This window comes from Phocoena phocoena, chromosome 12 (assembly GCF_963924675.1).
Source record: "Phocoena phocoena chromosome 12, mPhoPho1.1, whole genome shotgun sequence".
NCBI lineage: Eukaryota > Metazoa > Chordata > Mammalia > Artiodactyla > Phocoenidae > Phocoena > Phocoena phocoena.
In genome coordinates, this window is record NC_089230.1 from 89,168,031 (window position 1) to 89,185,935 (window position 17,905).

Genomic DNA, 17,905 nt, shown 5'->3' on the forward strand with positions numbered 1-17,905 from the left:
TCTAATAGTGGATACCCTTCAGAATGAAAATATTATGGAATTGTAATATGGCCTTTCACAAAGCCACAGAAATGACTGCACTCCTCTTTTACCTTGAGTCAACTGAAATGTACATTTCCATATCATAAAGCAGTCTAGGTATTGGGACTTAAGTACTTAACATTTTTTATTTCTAAAATTCAAAATACTGTAATCATAGCATTTTGAGAACCTTTGTAACTATGCTAAATATAATAATGCTTTAACTACAACAAATGGTTATGGTAAAAGACAACAATTTTTAAATAGCTGTCACTTCTTTAAAAGCAGAATATAATTTTCTTTTGTCTACTTTCTCTCAAGCTTTCCCTGAGTTTGCTATTATCTTCACATATCAATCCTCAGTATTTATATTATTATAATGCATGAATATAAATATGTATTGACTGATGAATTAAAGAATAGTAGGCATTGGCAATAGCTTGCTTCCCAGTAACACTTAGACCCAATAAATTAATATATATTTGCCTTTGGATTCACTATGAAAGTTCAGTCTGCTTGAGGTCCTTAATTTTGGAGTAATTGGAGTAATTTATTATTGGCCTCCTTGATTTAATATACAGTGTGCTACATTTGGTGGTTAGCAATTTGGGGCCTCAGAACTATTTAATAATCAATGGGAGGATTTTCTAAGTGAAATAAATATAGAAAATTATGAAATAGTCTCTGGATTTCTATTGGAGTCTTGCAATCAAGATATTGAGGCGGTGTCAGGGTTGGAAAGAGGGAGTGCTTTTTTATACCACCTCAGTATGGATTGGTGAACAGCTATGCAATGTCTTCTGGTTGTCTACTGAAGGAAAAGTAAAATAAATACATAAATAATCAGTCCAATGTCATGGTGACTGATGCTAATGATTCTTGCTGTGGGATGCTTTCAGCTGGAGAATTATCCTCAAAATAGTCATGAACAAAGCAGCTCTTGTCCTTTCTCAAACTTGTGCCCCCTAGTGGGTGAGTGAAAACCAAGTTTTCTGTCCCAGGCTGCTCAAAACATTCCCTCTGGGCTTCTCTGGTGGCGCAGTGGTTGAGAGTCTGCCTGCCCATGCAGGGGACACAGGTTCGTGTCCCGGTCCAGGAAGATCCCACGTGCTGTGGAGCGGCTAGGCCCGTGAGCCATGGCCACTGAGCCTGCGCATCCAGAGCCTGTGCTTGCAACAGGAGAGGCCACAACAGTGAGAGGCCCGCAAAGCGCAAAAAAAAAAAAGCATCCACTGTTCAAACAAAATTTTGTTTGAAAATGTGCTTGAAAACATCTTGTGATGTTTTTCCCATTAAAATAACATTTAATTCTGCCCTGACCTTGATCTATATATACCTGTCCTGCCTGGCTCTTTTCTCCTTCCTCAGAATCTTAGTTCCATAAATACCCTTGAAGATACACTGCATTCCTACCTTCAATATCTTCACAACTCACTTACTAGTTTGAAAGTTTTACAGCTCTCATGATTATAAAGCTAAGCTTCATGAATTTTCCTTGGCCCTAGGTCACAGTGAAATTTAAGGCAGTTGATCCAGCACTGCTTACTTGGACCATATACTAACTTTTTTTTTTTTTTTTTACATCTTTATTGGAGTATAATTGCTTTACAATGGTGTGATAGTTTCTGCTTTATAACAAAGTGAATCATTATACATATACATGTGTTCCCATATCTCTTCCCTCTTGCGTCTCTCTCCCTCCCACCCTCCCTATCCCACCCCTCTACGTGTTCAGAAAGCACCGAGTTGATCTCCATGTGCTATGCGGCTGCTTCCCACTAGCTATCTATTTTACGTTTGGTAGTGTATATCTCTCAAGGCCACTCTCCCGCTTTGTCACAGCTTACCATTCCCCCTCCCCATATACTCAAGTCCATTCCCTAGTAGGTCTGTGTCTTTATTCCTGTCTTACCCCTAGGTTCTTCATGACATTTTTTTTTTCTTAAATTCCATATATATGTGTTAGCATATGGTATTTGTCTTTCTTTTTCTGACTTACTTCACTCTGTATGACAGACTCTAGGTCCATCCACACCCTTACAAATAGCTCAATTTCATTTCTTTTTATGGCTGAGTAATATTCCATTGTATATATGTGCCACATCTTCTTTATCCATTCATCTGATGATGGACACTTAGGTTGTTTCCATTTCTGGACTATTGTAAATAGAGCTGCAATGAATATTGTGGTACATGACTCTTTTTGAATTTTGGTTTTCTCAGGGTATATGCCCAGTAGTGGGATTGCCGGGTCACATGGTAGTCCTATCTGTAGTTTTTTAAGGAACCTCCATACTGTTCTCCATAGTGACTGTACCAATTCACATTCCCACTGGCAGTGCAAGAGAGTTCCCTTTTCTCCACATCCCCTCCAGCCTTTATTGTTTCTAGGTTTTTTAATGATGGCCATTCTGACTGGTGTGAGATGATATCTCATTGTAGTTTTGATTTGCATTTCTCTAATGATTAATGAAGTTGAGCATTCTTTCATGTGTCTGTTGGTAGTCTGTATATATTCTTTGGAGAAATGTCTATTCAGGTCTTCTACCCATTTTTGGATTGAGTTGTTTGTTTTTATTGATATTGAGCTGCATAGGCTACTTGTAAATTTTGGAGATTAATCCTTTGTCAGTTGCTTCATTTGCAAATATTTTCTCCCATTCTGAGGGTTGTCTTTTCGTCTTGTCTATGGTTTCCTTTGCTGTGCAAAAGCTTTTAAGTTTCATGAGGTCCTATTTGTTTATTTTTGTTTCCATTACTCTAGGAGGTGGGTCAGAAAGGATCTTGCTGTGATTTATGTCATAGAGTGTTCTGCCTATGTTTTCCTCTAAGAGTTTGATAGTTTCTGGCCTTACATTTAGGTCTTTAATCCATTTTGAGCTTATTTTTGTGTATGGTTTTAGGGAGTGATCTAATCTCATACTTTTACATATACCTGTCCAGTTTTCCCAGCACCACATATTGAAGAGGCTGTCCTTTCTCCACTGTATATTCCTGCCTTCTTTATCAAAGATAAGGTGACCATATGTGCATGGCTTTATCTCTGGGCTTTCTGTCCTTTTCCATTGATCTACATTTCTGTTTTTGTGCCAGTACCATACTGTCTTGATTACTGTAACTTTGTAGTATAGTCTGAAGTCAGGGAGCCTGATTCCTCCAGCTCTGTTTTTCATTCTCAAGATTGCTTTGGCTATTCGGGGTCTTTTGTATTTCCATACAAATTGTGAATTTTTTTGTTTCATTTCTGTTTCTTAAGGTAGGATTGTATTGCTATAAAATTCCCTCTTAGAACTGCTTTTGCTGCATCCCATAGCGTTTGGGTCATCATGTCTCCATTGTCATTTGTTTCTAGGTATTTTTTGATTTCTTCTTTGATTTCCTCAGTGATCACTTCGTTATTAAGTAGTGTATTGTTTAGCCTCCATGTGTTTGTATTTTTAACAGATCTTTTCCTGTAATTGATATCTAGTCTCATGGCATTGTGATCGGAAAAGATACTTGGTACAATTTCAATTTTCTTAAATTTACCAAGGCTTGATTTGTGACCCAAGCTATGATATATCCTGGAGAATGTACCATGAGCACTTGAGAAAAACGTGTATTCTGTTGTTTTTGGATGGAATGTCCTATAAATATGACTTAAGTTCATCGTTTTAAATGTATCATTAAAGCTTGTGTTTCCTTATTTATTTTCATTTTGGATGATCTGTCCATTGGTGAAAGTGGGGAGTTAAATTCCCCTACTGAGAATGTGGTATTGTCAATTTCCCCTTTTATGGCTGTGAGTAATTGCCCTATGTATTGAGGTGCTCCTATGTTAGGTGCATAAATATTTACAGTTGTTATATCTTCTTCTTGAATCAATCCCTTGATCATTATGTAGTGTCCTTCTTTGTCTCTTCTAATAGTCTTTATTTTAAAGTCTATTTTGTCTGATATGAGAATTGCTACTCCAGCTTTGTTTTGGTTTCCATTTGCATGGAATATCATTTTCCATCCCCTTACTTTCAGTCTGTATGTGTCTCTAGGTCTGAAGTGGGTCTCTTGTAAACAGCATATATACGGGTCTTGTTTTTGTATCCATTCAGCCAAACTGTGTCTTTTGGTGGGAGCATTTAGTCCATTTATATTTAAGGTAATTATCGATATGTATGTTCCTATTTCATTTTCTTAATTGTTTTGTGTTCGTTATTGTAGGTCTTTTCCTTGTCTCGTGTTTCTTGCCTAGAGAAGTTCCTTTAGCATTTGTTGTAAAACTGCTTTGGTGGTTCTGAACTCTCTCAGCTTTTGCTTGTCTGTAAAGGTTTTAATTTCTCCATAAAATATGAATGGGATCCTTGCTGGGTAGAGTAATCTTGTTTGCAGGTTTTTCTCCTTCATCACTTGAAATATGTCCTTCCAGTCCCTTCTGGCTTGCAGAGTTTCTGCTGAAAGATCAGCTGTTAACCTCATGGGGATTCCCTTGTGTGTTATTTGTTGCTTTTTCCTAGTTGCTTTTAATATGTTTTCTTTGTATTTAATTTTTGACAGTTTGATTAATATGTGTCTTGGCATATTTTTCCTTGGATTTATACTGTATGGGACTCTGTGCTTCCTGGACTTGATTAATGATTTCCTTTCCCATATTAGGGAAGTTTTCAACTATAATCTCTTCAAATATTTTCTCAGTCCCTTTCTTTTTCTCTTCCTCTGGAACCCTTATAATTTGAAAGTTTGTGCATTTAGCGTTTTCCCAGAGGTCTCTGAGAGTGTCTTCAGTTCTTTTCATTATTTTTTCTTTATTCTGCTCTGCAGTAGTTATTTCCAGTATTTTATCTTCCAGGTCAATTATCTGTTCTTCTGCCTCAGTTATTCTGCCATCTAGAGTATTTTTAATTTCATTTATTGTGTTGTTCAACATTGCTTGTTTCATCTTTAGTTCTTCTAGGTCCTTGTTAAATATTTCTTGCATTCTGTCTATTTTATTTCCAAGATTTTGGATCATCTTTACTATCACTATTCTGAATTCTTTTTCAGGTGGACTGCCTATTTCCTCTTCTTTTGTTAGGTCTGGTGCGTTTTTATCTTGCTCCTTTATCTGCTGTGTGTTTTTCTGTCTTCTCATTTTGCTTATCTTACTGTGTTTGGGGTCTCCTTTTTGCAGGCTGCAGGTTCGTAATTCTCATTGTTTTTGGTGTCTGTCCCCAGTGGCTAAAGTTGATTCAGGGGGTTGTGTTGGTTTCCTGGTGGAAGAGACAAGTACCTGTGTTCTGGTGGATGAGGCTGGATCTTCTCTTTCTGGTGGGCAAGACCACATCCAGTGGCGTGTTTTAGGGTGTCTGTGACCTTATTATGATTTTACGCAACCTGTCAGCTAATGGGTGGGGTTGTGTTTCTGTCTTGCTAGTTGTTTGGCATAGGGTGTCCAGCACTGTAGCTTGCTGGTCGTTGAGTGAAGCTGCATGCTGGTGTTGAGATGAAGATCTCTGGGAGATTTTCACCATTTTAATTATGTGGAGCTGGGAGGTCTCTTGTAGACCAGTGTCCTGAAGTTGGCTCTCCCACCTCAGAGGCACAGCACTGACTCCTGGCTTCAGCACCAAGAGCCGTTCATCCACACGACTCAGAATAAAAGGGAGAAAACGTACAAAGAATGAAAGAATGAATGAAAGAAAGAAAGAAGTGAGGGAGGGAGGGAGGGAGGAAGGAGGGAAGAAAGGAAGGAAAGAAAGAGAGAAAGAAGTTAAAATAAAATAAAGTAAGATAAAATAAAATACAGTTATTAAAATAAAAAATAATTTTTAAGAAAAAAAAATATTTTAAGGAAAATAAAAACAAAAAGCCACGGATGGATAGAACCCTAGGACAAATGTTGGAAGCAAAGCTCTGCAGACAAAATCTCACACAGAAGCATAAACATGCACACTCACAAAAAGAGGAAAAGGGGAAAACACAATAAATCTTGCTCTCAATGTCCACCTCCTCAATTTGGGATGATTCGTGGTCTATTCAGGTATTCCACAGATGCAGTGTACATCAAGTTGATTGTGGAGCTTTAATCCGCTGCTTCTGAGGCTGCTGGTGGAGATTTCCCTTTCTCTTTGTTGTTCTCACAGCTCCCAGGGCTCAGCTATGGATTTGGTCTGGCCTCTGCGTGTAGGTCACTGGAGGGCGTCTATTCTTCGCTCAGACAGAGCGGCGTTAAAGGAGCAGCTGGGAGGTAGGGGTACGGGTGCGGGGCGAGCCTGCGGCGGCAGAGGCCGGCGTGACGTTGCACCAGCCTGAGGCATGCCATGCGTGCTCCTGGGAAAGTTGTCCGTGGATCCCGGGACCCTGGCAGTGGCGGGCTGCACAGGCTCCCGGGAGGGGAGGTGTGGATAGTGACCTGTGCTCACACACAGGCTTCTTGACGGTGGCAGCAGCAGCCTTAGCATCTCATGCCCGTCTCTGGGGTCTGCGCTGTTATCCGCGGTTCACACCCATCTCTGGAGCTCCTTTAAGCAGCTCTCTTAATCCCCTCTCCTCGTGCACCAGGAAACAAAGAGGGAAGACAACGTCTCTTGCCTCTTCGTCAGGTCCAGACTTTGCCCCGGACTCCTTCCCCGCTAGCCATGGTGCACTAACCCCCTGCAGGCTGTGTTCACGCCGCCAACCCCAGTCCTCTCCCTTGGATTCGACTGAAGCCCAAGCCTCAACTCCCAACCCTGCCCACCCCGGCGTGTGAGCAGACAAGCCTCTCAGGCTGGTGAGTGCTGGTCCGTACCGATCCTCTGTGCGGGAATCTATCTGCTTTGCCCTCCGCACCCCTGTTGCTGTGCTCTCCTCTGCAGCTCCAAAGCTTTCCCCCTCGGCCACCCACAGTTTCTGCCCACGAAGGGGCTTCCTAGTGTGTGGAAACCTTTCATCCTTCACAGCTCCCTCCCAGTGGTGCAGGGCCCATCCCTATCCTTTTGTCTCTGTTTATTCTTTTTTCTTTTGCCCTACCCAGTTACGTGGGGAGTTTCTTGCCTTTTGGGAGGTCTGAGGTCTTCTGCCACCGTTCAGTAGGTTTTCTGTAGGAGATGTTCCACGTGTAGATGTATTTCTGGTGTATCTGTGGGGAGGAAGGTGATCTCCGTGTCTTACTCTTCCGCCATCTTCCCCTCGTCTCACTATACTAACAATTTAAACATAAAACCTAACTGGAGAATTCATCGAAATAATTCACCTCATAGTTTAAAGTAGTAAATACTGTGCTGCTCCCCAGTTCCTAAACCCTGTATAGAAACCTTGTTTCTTCTATAATCATGTCTTGCCTTTAGCCGTGAAGGTACAAAGCAAACCTAAATAGTTTAAGGTAAAGCCACAGTATCCTGCAACTAAGACAAGCTTAGTCAGTTAGAGATTTGGAGGGGGACTTTTGCTGAAACTCATAACGCCAGGCTTCTTCCTAACGTTCATGGTCAACATTTTGCTTAAAATCTACAACGGCCACCTTTTGGCTATGCATGCTTTGCTGAAGTACAGTGTTTGTCAAATCCCATGCCTTTGCTGAATCAACATAGTCTGCTTGCCAGGCCTGTGCACAGGCTCAACTGGTAGAGGGATTCATAGTCTGCATGTACCTAGCAAAGATCGCTTTTGCTTAAAGTAGGTAAAGTCTTCATGCCATTCCCTTAAAGTTCAGGAAGATGGCCCACCTGTGAACATGGGTATGATAAGCTGATGTGATCCTATGTCTAGTCTGTTAGGGCTGCTATAACAAAATACCACATACCAGGTGACTTATAAACGACTGACATTTATTTCTTATGGTTGTGGAGCTTGGGATGACCAGGAACAAGGCAGTAGCTATTGAGGGTGGTGAGAACCCACTTCCTTTGGGGCTGTCTTTTTCATGTAATCTCACATGTCAGAAGGGGCTAGCTAGCTCTCTGGGGTCTCTTTTACAAGGGCACTAATTTCAATTATAAGGGCCCCACCCTCAGGACCTAACCATTAGGTTTCATTTGAATTTGGTTTCACTACGAGAACTTTGAGGGGACACAAACATTTCCTCTATAGCACCAACATGCTAGAAATCCCAAGTGCTCATCACTCAAGGTCTAAAGACGCCTGCCCAAGTCACAAGAGTAAAACATCAATTTAAAAACACCTCATGGTTCATATTAGCCTCTACCAACCACCAAGACAAAATGTTTCCACATGTTAAAATGTAATGCCCAGAGGCCCCAGGATGCTCGCGGGTTGTGAGGTGACAAAAAACAAGCCAAGAGGGGAGAGAGAGCCGACCCCGGCACAGGGAGCCGCGTTGGGGGTGGGGAGAGTTCAGTCCTCAGGCTTCCCTCCTGCTCTTCCCGCACAGACCGATGCTGGCAGCCAGGGTTATGCGCTGGCTCTGGACACTGACCCCACCCAAGCCCTACAGCCTGCAGTGGGAGCCTGGGGACCAGGACTCTGGGCAGGTCCTCATTTCTCTCAGGAAGTCTGATGGGGATGGACAGAGTACATCATAGGCAGAAGGACCAGTCCGTGTAAAGGTTTGGAGGCAGAACAAGCCAGGAGAGTTCGGGAACCTGGTGTCCACCCTATGTCCCCCAGGGAACAGGAGGTGTTAGGAGTGTTGAAATAAATTTCTAGGCTAGAGATGGAGCTGCTCCTTCTCCAGAATTCTGTTCCTGTAAATGCTCCACTTGATGAGAATCGCAGTATATCCAGTCAACACTTCCCCTCAAACTTATTTCCTGTTCTTCGATCTTGCTAAATAAGGTCAGATAAACCACCCCAGCCAATCATGCCCTGTTTCCACTTGCTGCTTGTAAAGCTCTAGAAAACTGGTTCTTGCCCCAAATCCCTCAAGAAGACTGCTCCCCTTCTTTGGGAAGCTCTGGACTCCCCCAGTCCATGGTTTGTTCCCCTTGAATAAAGAGACATTTGAACTCATTAAAAATAAATTAATTAATTGATAACCAAACTTCCGGGAATTGGTTTCTCCATAAGCCTCTACAAAATTATCATCTTTTTCTATGTGTCTTGAACAATGCAACAGATATTAGAGTTTGAGAAAACATTCAGGAAACAACACCCTTCTCCCCCATGTGAGTCTGAAGTAAAAAAAAAAATGACAAGTGGTACGTGCAAAATCATAGCTTCACCTTTATTACCAGTCAAGTTACTTCCAGAATGTACCTTGAATCTGAGAGCAAGGAAGTTACTGAATATCAAACCAGAGACTCAAACAGCCTTGCTTACCTGGTTACTGTTCGCACTGGACCAGGAGAGGCTGACCTGCACAGAAGCAGGCCAGCACCTCTAACCATGGAGCAGAAGAGGAGAAGTTTATCCCCAGAACCACCAGAAGGAGGAAGGAGAGGGAAGGACCTGCTTGTTTCTCATTCTAAGCACACAAAACAGGTAATCATCTCATGCTCCCATGGCACATGGGGGGGAGGAAGGAATTTCAGTCTAAGGAAACTCTCCCCACATGCAAGAAACCATCAAGGTTGAGAAAATAACATTCTTCAGAAACCCAACTTTTCCCAGTTTTTTGATACCCTTTACTTATTCTTGGCCACAGTCTTGATTAACCATAGGGTCTAAGTGTTTTACTTTTTGAGACAAGAACATCCTGTTGTAGAGCTTTACACATGCTTTTTGGGTTATTTAGCTTTATTGGAATATGGCCATGCCTAGTCCTTTACATGTTCTCTACGACTTTTCACGCTACAGTGGTAGAATTTAATCATTTCAGCAGAGATCCTGTGGTCCACAAAGCCTCAAATACAATATTTGCTCTATGGCCCTTTACAGAAAAGGTTTGCTAACCACTGTCCTAGACAATAGGAAATACCTATTGTTCATCTTCAAGTAACCAGCAGAGCTCTGTGACCCCACTCATTTAATGGGGAAGGTGGCTTGATGTTGCTGTCACTAAAAGTCTGATTTTTAGCTTGAAAGATTCGGAAGTATTTTATTGTAGAATTAGAAAGAAATTCTTTGAAGAGTTGACATGAGAGGAAAACATAATAAGGAATCTGTAGGTAGTAAAGTTGTTCTAATTGTAACAATCACTTTCCATCAGATGTTAGCTCCCACTAGATGCAATTTGTAAACAAAGAATTGTCCTTAAATATTTGTGTTAAATATAATATGGGCCTTTTTTGTCTTATTAGTTATAAGGCAATAATAGCAATACCAACAAACCTAGTAATAGTTGCACATAACACTGATAAAATACTTATATGTCATGCAGTTATAAGCATTTTACTATATTAATTAATTTAAAATATATGAGATTAGCAGTATTATCTCCACTAAACACATGAGTAAACTGAGGCACAAAGAAGTTTTTTGCCCAGAGTCATACAGATGACAAAGCCATGATTGAAAAAAATGGTAAACTATCCTCTTAAAATTTACATCCTTGGCTGACTTATGCATATGTAGGCAAAGACTTTTGAAAGGAATCATTTTTGGTGGCCAATACTAATTAATTGAGAATAAACTAATATATTGATAATGGATATTTGAGTCCCCAATGTCCATGTCCTATTGGCTACCTAAGCCAAAATATTTACTCTATCTTCCTTGTATGTGACTGGTTCAGGATTGGGCAAGCTAAGTCACCTTAGACAAGTGAGGTAGGACCAAGTGGCTTGCTAGTTTCCTCTTTTGCTAGTTTTTTCTGTGTTTCATTGGATAAGAGCTAGAAAATACAACTTTGATTGCTTCTGGAAGCCACTGAACGAACTGACTCTAGGATAACCTTGTGTTAGGGAAACAGAAAACATAGGAGTGGAGCTTAAACAACCAATCCTGAGCTTACCTACCTCCTCTGTCCTACCTGGATGGGAACATATGCATTAACTTATTTTTAAAATGCAGATTGAGTTAGATTTTGGGGGGAGACTTACTACTGAAAGTGTCTTAGCTTATAAAACATTAAATCAAACTATAAATTCTTGAGTGTAGGGACCAGATATTAAGCTTCTTGACTAACATATTTAATACTTTGCATAATGTAAATGTTCCCTAGTGGCTTAGAAAGCTGGACTGATGCACTTAGATATAGTGGAATGAACACTGGATTAGGGTTCTTGCTTTAGCTTTGTGTCTAAGATTGTGAAATTCTTTGAGGAAATTAATTTAGGTGTCTCAACCTGTTTCTTCTTTTGAAGATGAGTGATTTAAATATATACTCTTTCAGACTTAGCATTCTGTGATATGAGATTAAGCTGAATTTATAATAATTTCATACTGAAATCTCTAAAGAGATTTTCTTTTATTTACATCTCAAGTCAGGCCCTACACACACACACACACACACACACACACACACACACACGCACACACACATTATATATTACTTATAAAAATAATGTGAAAAATTAATACTGACATTTGAGTTTTCTGGTTGTTTGCATTCTCATTGAAAAGAAACTTGTAATGTGTTTTCAATGGCTTGTTATAATTGTAAAAACACACATACCATTAAATACATTCAGAACCAAAAATAATCATCTTTAAGAAAATTATTCACCTGAAATATTGGACTTTCTAAAGAGTTATGATTATGTAAACACTAAATGATAACAGACATCAAGATTATTAGTGAAAATGTGGTAGAGTCTGACTTTAATTTGAATCAAAGCTTGGAGAAAACAGTCTTGAGGAAAATCTTGATGGCAATAATCAGTGTAACTACAACGCAACTTGAATAAATATGTGTCTTTTGTTTAATTTGTTGGCCAGAAAATTAAAATGTATATTGCAGTTTATAGTTGAGTATTTATGCAAGAGCAGTAAAATAAGTGCCAACCAAATTAACAAGCTGATTGTGCCAACAACAAACCTCATTTTAGCTAAACTGGATTTGACAAATTGCATGACATTCTGCCTGGTAAACTTGAGATTTATAATGTTTACTGCTTTCAACAATAATGAAACAACAGAGAACTTCAATATCTGACATTTTAATCTGTATATTTCACTTTTCTTCTTGCTAATCGATGCTAAATTCTGAAATATATTTTATGTTTTGTTATTCTTTTAACTACTTAGTTTGATGTGGTCTTAAACTAAAACATTGCATAAAGATTGACTTTTACTTCATTCTTCCCATTTTTAAGGATTAGAATTACTGTGGAGAAAGTTTTTTTTGTTTGTTTTTATAGGTCCACAAGAAAACCCATAACTAAATTGTTTGCAAGTTGGAATAAAATTTGTCAGTGGATCTTTTAAGGACAGATTTGTTTAATGACATATTTAAAGATGAAGATTTGATGTTTACTATGGCACCGGGCAGCACAGTTGTGAATGGTTAAAATCCATAGGAAATAAAGCTTGCAGATTTCATATGTGAAATAGCAGACATTTCTTTAAACTCGAATGAGTACTAAACAAGTCACTAGTGTTACTTACATTCACATCAGAGAGGGTGAATGAAAGAGCATTTTTAGAGTTAGCACAATTACTGTGTACTTGGAGAAGGTTGGCCATGATTTCTTCAATGTGCATTCGTGAAGCATAACAATGAAGTCATGAGACTGATTTTCACACCAATCTGAATGTTCACTTCAAATGCTGCCCTTCAAATTCCCATTTTGGCAGCAATATACTTGCTCTGTTTTAAGTATAATTGCTCAAAATATTTTCATGAGCCTCCACTGCCATCAGTGGTCATTTAACTCCCTTTGTGCAAAGTAAGAAGATGCAAAAGATAAACCTTTGTTGTTTTATACCACTGAGATTTGGAGGTTGCTTGCTACTGAAGCATAATTTAGCCTATCCTGAGAGAGTCAACATCTAAGGCAGAATTAGGTATCTATTATAAAACAGTGTCAATACAACTGTTTAAATTGTTTAGAAACTAGTTTAATTTAACTGGCTTAAAATACTTTAATTTCTCTCTAAAAGTGGGATGGTACGGTAGCCTGAGACAAGGTAAAACCTGAAGAACAAAGAAAGCAATCTAAAATTTGGAGAAAGCTAGAATTTAAAGACAGAAAACCAAGGGTTTTCATGCTCAGGGAATGACGCTTTGCCTAGTGTGATGGGACAGTGATTGCCCAGGGCAGCCAGCATTTACAGGAAGAAACTGGCAGGAGCTGGTGATAAAGGACAATCATGTAAAGTAAATGGTAAAATTTTAAACATGGTATTCTTTGAAAAGTTGAATGTCACACTAAATTGTTTGGATTTTATTGGGTAGGCAATATCATGAGGTAGGAAAGTGACATGGTCAAAACTCTTTCAGAAGAGTGATTCTGCAACAGGGAGAGGATGCTAGAAGAGACTTGATCATCAGGTCAGGTGAGGAGGGTATCACAGTAGTCCAGACAAGAACTAATGAGAGCCACGATACCGTTAGAAGATAAAGTACCATGATCTTTATTAAAGAACTATTTAAAGAACTAATCTCTTAATTATTAATTCAAAGTACTTTCTACTATACCACATTACCTGAAGAATAATTGTTTACTGTATTGATTTACATTTTGATAATATAAGAAAAATATTAAACAGTATGATTTCAGCTAGTAATATATGACACAATAAACTTCAGGGAATACCTTATGTAGTACAATTACGTTACTCTCTAACAATGCTGCCTTCAATTAGTTTACATATAAAAAAGTAAACTCCATACTCTTCTATTGTCATAAAACCCTGAAAAATAAAAGAATATTTCTATGAAATTACCTTGATTACTTTTGTGTCCTTATACATTCAGAAGAATTTTTTTTAATTAAGATAAAAATCAATGACTGTCATTATAGTATAGAAGGTTTCTGTATACGACAGAGTTACACTTAGAGAAGACACATATATGCTCTCAAATCCCTAGTTTCCTCAACTTAAATTGGGATTACAACAGTGCCTGCTTCAGATGATTATTATGGAGATTAAAGAATTCCTGTAAAGTACTTCATATATTATCTGACATAGAGTAAACTATGCAAATATGAGTAATACTAATATTATTAACTAATCAACAAGTCATTAAATAGAAAGAACTGAAGAATGGGTCATTTAATGTTATTACACATACTGGTAATAATATATTTCCATTTAAAGAGCTTTAAAGTATAAACAGAAATTTTAAAACATTGAAAAACTAAAATTTTCTTAAATCACTTTATTTCCATTCATTCAGCTAATTTTAGTAAGCATCTATTATGTACATTGCTCAAGGTCCTGAGCTAGAAAGAAACAAAATAACAGTTCTAGCCCATAAAATTTTACATCCAAATGGTAAATATTCAAACAATAATATAACAGTGGAAGTATTGGGTGGGCCAGAAGGTTCATTTATTTTCCGTAAGATGGCTTTAGGAGCACTTAGTTGTCTTTAACTTTATTCGAAACAATTTTGTTAGATTTTAGGTGACAGCTGTCATATCAGCGTGCATTAAAAAAAAAAAAAAAAAACATCAAAATTGGTAAAGTTTTCTGTAACCATTTTAATATTGAAGATGGAAGGAAAAAGGCAATATTTTTGCCATATTAGGCTTTATTATTTCAAGAAAAGTAAAAATGCAACTGAAACACACAAAAAGATTTGTGCAGTGTATGGAGAAGGTGCTGTGACTGATCAAACGTGTCAAAAGTGGTTTGCTAAGTTTTGTGCTGGAGATTTCTCACTGGACGATGCTCCACAGTCGGGTAGACCAGTTGAAGTAGATAGCGATCAAATCGAAACAATATTGAGAACAATCAACGTTATACCATGTGAGAGATAGCTGACATACTCAAAATATCCAAATCAAGTGATGAAAATATTTTTCACCAGCTTGGTTATGTGAATAACTTGATGTTTGGGTTCCACATAAGTTAAGTGAAAAAAAAAAAAAGCAAAAAAAAAACCTCTTGACCATATTTCCACATGCGATTCTCTACTGAAATGTAATGAAAATGTTCCATTTTTAAAACAAATTGTAGCGGGCAATGAAAAGTGGATATTGTACAAAAATGTGGAATGAAAGAGGTAATGGGGCAAGTGAAATGAACCACCACAAACCACACCAAAATCTGGTCTTCATCCAAAGAAGGTGATGTTGTGTATATGGTGGGATTGGAAAGGAGTCCTCTATTATGAGCTCCTTCCAGAAAATCAAACGATTACTTCCAACAAGTACTGCTCACAGTTAGACCAACTGAAAGCAACACTTGACGAAAACCATCCAGAATTAGTCAACAGAAAACGTATACTCTTCCATCAGGATAATGCAAAACCACATGTTTCTTTGATGACCAGGCAAAAACTGTTACAGCTTGGCTGGGAAGTTCTGATTCATCCGCCTTATTCACCAGATATTTGCACCTTCAGATTTCCATTTATTTCGGTCTTTACAGAATTCTCTTAATGGAAAAAATTTCAATTCCCTGGAAGACTGTAAAAGGCACCTGGAATGTTCTTTTCTCAAAAAGATAAAAAGTTTTGGGAAGATGGAATTATGAAGTTGCCTGAAAATGGCAGAAGATAGTAGAACAAAAGGGTGAATATGTTGTTGAATAAAGTTCTTGGTGAAAATGAAAAATGTGTCTTCTATTTTTACCTAAAAAAACAAAGGCCATTGTTGGCCAACCCAATATTAGACAAAGGATAATAAAATATAGCTAATGACACCACCTAAATGCCATTTTGAATTCAAGGTAGGGTTTTATAAAGAAATTCATCATTTGTGTTGATATGACAAAAAAATCAGTTCTTTAAGAATACAGTTAGTAGAAAACATTCTACAGAAGTAGAGAGGATGGAAACAGGCATGCACAGGAGCGTGAATATATATCAGCTACACATTCTGCTTTTGCTGAAGTCCAAGTGAGAAGAGTGGTAATAACAAGGATAGAAATGAGAGGTTTATTTTACAGACAAGAAAAGTGATATTGAAAAACCATGATCCATTCATCCAGTCAATAAAAGAGCACTGATTTGAATATAAGTAGTTCCTGAAACACTTCTGGTATTCTACAATGCTTCCACTTTCAAAGATCTTTTTTTCAAACCACGTATTATCAAACATGGAACTTATGTTTCCTTTTGAAGCAATATTTTGGTGCAGTAGTAAGTTTCTCAGCCATCCCATTGGCTCTATTGTAATGTTTCTGAAATATTTATGAATAATACCATGATTCACCATTGTTTCTATTGAAAGACACTTATGAATTGTAAGCAGAAGCTTCAGAGGTACATCTCCTTGGACACTACAGTGAGTACAGGGGAAATGGGGACTGGCAGTGGGCTTGTGGGAAGTTATATTTGTAGATAAGTCATCAGACAGCATAAGTCAGGGACCAAATTGTTTATAGGCTATGGGTACAAAATGAGTTTGAAGTGATTATATCCAAACATTCCTTCCAGTTATAAAGTTCTATGATGCTAAGACTCCAAAACACAAATGGCAGTGTGAGTTAATGGGGGGATTTCAAATAAAATACAAGTGGCATCCCTGTGCTCAGGTAGCTCATTCTCCAGTAGGTTAGATAGTACACATGTGCTGGAATTAAAAAATGAGGATGCAAGTGCAACATAAAATACTTAGGAGGTGAGAATGTTACTGAGTCCAGGCTCATACTGCTTACCACAAAACAGGCTGATAAATCAAGAGATGAGTTCTTGGGGCAAGGAATAGCGACTTTATTGGGAAAGCCAGCAGACTGAGAAGATGGTGGACTCATATCCCAAAGAAACATCTTGCCCAAGTTTGGACGCTAGTTACTTTTATAGAACAAAGTGGGGATGGTGAAGAGGTAAAGCAAAAAAGGCAATAAGTGGTTGCAAATATTTACTGGTTCTGGCCAGACTCTAAGGGGATGTGTTAATTCTTCCTTCTTGTACCCATTCACACATGGGCCCAGTCAGGATGTTACCTGTGAACTAAACAAAGGTATTTTAGCTTAATGTTCATTGTATGGAAGGCAAGGTTCCTAGAGATGAGCAATTATGTATACTTGCAACATGCCTTTAGTGGTTAACTTGTAGCAAAAGCAATAGAATACAAAAGTTAAAATAAAATAAACAGATCCAATATGGAGTCAGATTTGTTTTTCCTTGTTACAAGAAGAGAAGAAAGCATCACTTTTAATTGGAGAACCAAAAACAAGTCCACAGAAGAGGTGTGATATGTAGAGCCCCTGAAGCAGGAAGTACAGATTGCCCTGTAAAACTAGTGGGAACCTGTGTGAGGGGCTTGGTGAGTTGTTAATAAGGGACTCTTTTGAAGAAAGGGAAGGCATGAATGTCTTATTTTTGTTATATTGGAGAATCAGGTTTCTGTATTCCACTGAGTGTGTCCTATCCCTTTATAATACTGAATCATTGTTAGTAGATTTAACACATGCATTTCATAGAACTATACCTTCCCCAAACCATTTCAAGTCAGAGGTAAATTGAATGGCCTCAATTGTTCAGTCCTATGTAAGATATTTTGGCTAAATACTAAGTTTTAACATGCAATGTGCGTTTTAATGTCAAATCTAAAAACCTGTACAAACGTTGGAAAATATTGGGTATAAGTGTTCCCTTATGACCCATTTATATACCTCAGAAGCAAATAACTTATTTTAAACTGATACTGGCTTGCATCTCTTTGGCAAAAATAATGAATATAGACAAATGACTGGCATAATCGGCTCCTCTGAAATAATAGGAGCAGTGGGAAACCAAAGAAGTTCAAAATGAACAAATTTCTTCAATTAATAGAAGGTAAAGAAAAAATACATTTTCTATGCTTTTTCACTCTCTGCCAGTGAGTTACCTTGGATACACCCAGAGATCTGGGTTTGTACTAGTCTATCCCTCTGAAAGTGCTCTCCAAATCTAGAAGCAGGGAAACAAACATCTTACTTTAAATAATAAGATTAACTTATCACATATCCTACTGTTATTCATTCACATATTAATGTAGCAGCCCTTCATAGAGGA

At 38.2% G+C, this 17,905-nt stretch overlaps 1 protein-coding gene across 1 annotated transcript in view; it reads left to right on the top strand.

Moving 5' to 3' along the window:
• Positions 1–17,905, top strand: part of EYS (eyes shut homolog) — a 1,660,061-nt gene that overhangs the window by 906,886 nt on the left and 735,270 nt on the right.